We start from the raw sequence: 4,893 nt of genomic DNA on the forward strand, positions 1-4,893 counted from the left end.
ATATTGCTTACCATCCTGGTAAGGCAAATTTGGTGGCAGATGCCTTGAGCCGTAGGAGGGCCGAGGTATCAGCTGAGAAGGAAGTAGATGAGTTGGAAGAGATGGTCCGGTCATTGCACCTGAACACAATGGCCAGCGAGGACGAGCCGTTGGGTTTGGAAGCAGTGAACAAGGCTGATCTCCTCACCAGGATCAGGCAGGCACAAGGCTTGGACGAGAACCTACAAAAAGTTGCTCGAGATGAACTGACGGAGTATCAAATCACGGCAGATGGAACCATTCTGGTACGAGGACGGGTCAGTGTGCCTAATGATAAGAACCTGAAGGAAGAGATTATGAGGGAAGCTCATAAATCCAAGTTCTCGATACATCCAGGTGCAACTAAGATGTATCAAGACCTTAAGAGGTATTATCATTGGATACGGATGAAGGTAGACATAGCTGAGTGGGTGGCCAAGTGTGCTACTTGCCAGTTAGTCAAGGCGGAGCATCAGGTTCCAAGTGGTCTGTTACAAAGTTTACCCATTCCAGAATGGAAGTGGGATCACATCACTATGGACTTTGTAACCGGTTTTCCCACCACTAGGAAAAGGAATGATGCGGTTTGGGTGATAGTGGATAGACTCACCAAATCCGCACACTTCCTGCCTTTGAAGAAATCAGATGGGGTTGATCAGATTGTGGTCAAGTACATGGACGAGATCGTGCGGCTACATGGGATTCCGTCTAGCATTATGTCGGATAGGGATCCGAGGTTTACTTCACGATTCTTGAAAGCTTTCCAAAAGGCCTTGGGGACGAGAGTGAACATGAGTACAGCTTATCATCCCCAGACAGATGGGCAATCAGAACGCACGATCAGGACACTGGAAGATATGCTAAGGGCATGTGTCTTGGATTGGGGTGACTCGTGGGAAAGACATCTGCCATTGGTGGAGTTTGCATACAACAACAGTTTTCACCGAAGTATTGGCATGTCCCCCTCTGAAGCCTTATATGGGCGGCCATGTAGAACGCCATTGTGCTGGACCCAAGTGGGGGAGCGCAGCATGATAGGGCCAGAAATAGTGGAGAAAAAAACTGAGAAGATCAAGTTCATCTAATATAAGATGAGGACGGCCCAAGACCGTCAGAAACATTATGCAGACAAACGTCGAAAAGAACTTGAGTTCGAAGTTGGTGATATGGTATACCTGAAGATGATTACCTTCAAGGGGAGGGTGAGAATCTCAGGTAGGATCCAAGGTACTTGGGTCCATTCCGAATTGTTGAGAGAGTTGGAGCGGTGGCTTACATGTTAGATTTACCCTCCGAGATGGATGCATTCCACAATGTGTTCCATGTCTCTCAACTAAGGAAGTGCCTATCAGATCAGGATGTTTACATTCCAGAGATTCCTTCTGATTTAGGGATGAACCTCACCTTAGAGACAAGGCCGGTTCGGATTATGGACAGAATGGAAAAGGCAACCCGGAACAAGACAACTCAAATGCTCAAGGTGATTTGGGAGTGCAACGGTCGAGAGGAAGTAACTTGGGAAACAGAGGCAAGAATGAAAGCTGAGTTTCCTGAGTGGATGAAGCAATTTGAGGAAGAGTTACTTGGTTCGGATTCGAGGACGAATCCATATCAAGTGGGGGAGACTTGTAGCATCCCCGTTCCTAGATAGGATTGTTGGGACGAGCCATGGTGCGAGGAGACGCACCAGACAGGTCATTTGGCCTAAGGATAAGCCTATCATGGCTCAAATAATAAGGTTAAGGGTATCAGGGAGCTGAGACTTAACCAGGATGGAACAGAAGGAAGCTTAGGAGAGCTGGCCGAGTGATCTAGCAGCTGGACAGGGTCGGGAACAAGCTCAACCAGCTGGGGACAGTGTGAAACCAGCTCACTCAGTCCTTGGTAGCTCACTGGAGCTGATAGGTTAGCTCACTCAGCTGAGGCTAGCTAATGACCAGCTCAACTCAGCTCGGTGGAGTGTTATGGTCCGGGCCTGCGTGGCTGGGTCATGGGCGGTTATGGGCTGGTGGGGTCTTGGCCTGAACCACCAAGGGTCCGTGGGGTCTTGGCCTTGGACAAGGGACTCTGGACAATGTTATGGGCCTGATTTTCGGACAGCCCAAAGGAAGGGAAGAGCAGTTTGGCAGTTACTCCCGAAAAGGTGCAGTTTTGTGTCTTTTCTCTCTAACTGCTTGGCCGGTTTCTCCAGGGCAGTTGGGGCTGGCTTTCTCTATAAATAGAGAGTCCCTGGCACAGAAAATGGCACGAAATTCCTTAGGCAAAGCTCTGCCAAACTCATAACCGAAAGAAAGAAAGAGAGAGACCGGCGGTTAGAGAAGAGAACCGTGTGTGGTGGTGTTGGCTTGCCGGCGTGTTCTGAGTGAGGGAAGGCCAGGCCGTGAAGATGAATACCAGACAGAAAGACAAGGAGAAGGAGAAGGAGAAGGACTTGCCTCCAGGGGAGAGAACGCCTAAGGTTAGTGGTGTAGACTGCAAGGAACGGCCCCGGGCCTGCGGATGATCCGTGCGACCTTGCGGCCGGTTCTCTTGGCAGATGCATCCTTTCTCTTTACTTCTTCTGGATCGCCTGTTCTATAGTATTTTGTGATTTTATTGGATTGATTCAGACAGGGAACACTGGACCAAGGCCATGGCCGGTCCAGGGGTAAAGTCCTAGGCATTGGCCGGACTGATCTATGGTCGGATCTCACATTCCGGGTCGGTTTTGTTGAGATCTGACTATGGGAATCTCTTAGTTGGGAATTATCATGAATTGTCATGGATTTTACTTAGTTTTTGGGAATTTATTTGTTTATGTCCAAACTGGACAGATCCTAGTTCTTAAGGGCCGAACCATGCCATTCTAGTCTTGTTGCTTAGGTTATCGGCCACATGTGTTTATGACGTGATTTATGTGGTTTCAGGACCTTGGACCGTGGTAAAGGAAAGGTACCGTGAAGACTCAGGCCATGGGAAGATGTGTAGTGAATGGGTCATTGTTGATAAGTGTGTAGTATTGATAGCCTATTGTGCAACTTGTGAACTTATTATAGACTAAGTGTGTAAACTAGTAGTATGAACTTATGAATGATGTATGGATCTCATTATGTTATATATATAATCTATTTGCCCTTTATGTTCACTTGTCTTGATTGTTAAACTTGAACCTCACCTAAGGGAAATTGAACTTAACATCTAAAAGACCTTAAAAGACCGGAATCATTTGTATAAGAGCGGATGTTAAGGCCGCGGTTCATGGTTGGGCTTAAGAGCCGGGAACGGGCCTTACACGCCACGTCCGTGGCTGTTCGTCAGCACACACAGGACGTCTGTGGCTGTCCATCAGCACACACAGGACATCCGTGGCTGTCCGTGTGTGTCCGTCAGCACACACAGGACGTCCGTGGGTGTCCGTCAGGACACACAGGACGTCTGTGGCTGTCCGTGTGTGTCTGTGTGTGTCCGTCAGCACACACAGGACGTCTGTGGCTGTCCATTAGTACACATATCAGCACGTTGGTCCTTGGACTCAGCACGCTGGCCCTCCGTGGACTGTTTGGGTGATTTTGGCCCACGTGGGCTGTCTTTTGACATAGGACGTCCATGGCTGTTCGTGGCTGTCCGTCAGCACACACAGGACATCGGTGGCTGTCCAGCAGTACACATATCAGCACGTTGGTCCTTGGACTCAGCATGCTGACCCTTCCCGTGGATTGTTCGGGTGATTTTCGCCCATGTGGCCTGTCTATTCAGTACACATAGGACGTCCGTGGCTGTCCGCCAGCAAACACAAGACGTCCGTGGCTATCCGTGTGAGTCTGTGTGTGTCCGTCCGCACACACAGGACGTCTGAGGCTGTCCATCAGTACACATATCCGTACGTTGGTCCTTGGACTCAGCACGCTGGCCCTTCCTGTGGACTGTTTGGGTGATTTTGGCCCACGTGGGCTGTTTGTTCAGTGCACACAGGAAGTCTGTGGGTGTCTGCCAGCACACACATGACGTCCGTGGCTGTCTGTCATCAAACATAGGACCTCTGTGGCTGTCTGTGTGTGTCCGTCAGCACAAACAGGACGTCCGTGGGTGTCCGTCAGCACACACAAGACGTCCGTGTGTGTCCGCCAGCACACAAAGCACATCTGTGGCTGTCTGTGGCTGTCCGTCAGCACACACAGGACATCTGTGGCTGTGCGTGTGTCGGTGTGTGTCCGTGGGTGTCGGCCAGCACACAGGACATCTGTGGCTGTCCTTGGCTGTCCCTGGCTGTCCGTCAGCACACACAGGACGTCCGTGAGTGTCTGTCAGCACACACAGGACGTCCATGGCTGTTCTTGGCTGTCCGTCAGCACACATAGGACGTTCGTGGCTTTCCGGCTGTACACAAATCAGCACGCTGGTCCTTGGACTCAGCACGCTGGCCCTTCCCATGGACTGTTTGGGTGATTTTGGCCCACGTGGGCTGTCTGTTCAGTACACACAGGACGTCCGTGGGTATCCGCCAGCACACCCAGGACGTCCATGGCTGTCTGTGTGAGTCCGTGTTTGTCCGTCTGTGTCTGTCAGCAGACACATGACGTCCGTGGCTGTCCATCTGTACACATTTCAGCACGCTGGTCCTTGGACTCAGCATGCTGGCCCTTCCCGTGGACTGTTTGGGTGATTTTGGCCCACGTGGGCTGTCTGTTCAGTACACACAGGACGTCCGTGGGTGTCCGTCAGCACACACAGGACGTCCCTGGCTGTCCGTCAGCACACACAGGACGTCTGTGGCTGCCCGTGTGTGTCGTTCAGCACACACAGGACGTCTGTGGGTGTCCGTCAGCACACACAGGACGTCCGTGTGCGTCTGTCAGCACACACAAGACGTCTATGGCTGTCCGTTTGTGTCCCTGT

This window comes from Brassica rapa, unplaced genomic scaffold (assembly GCF_000309985.2).
Source record: "Brassica rapa cultivar Chiifu-401-42 unplaced genomic scaffold, CAAS_Brap_v3.01 Scaffold0908, whole genome shotgun sequence".
Lineage (NCBI taxonomy): Eukaryota > Viridiplantae > Streptophyta > Magnoliopsida > Brassicales > Brassicaceae > Brassica > Brassica rapa.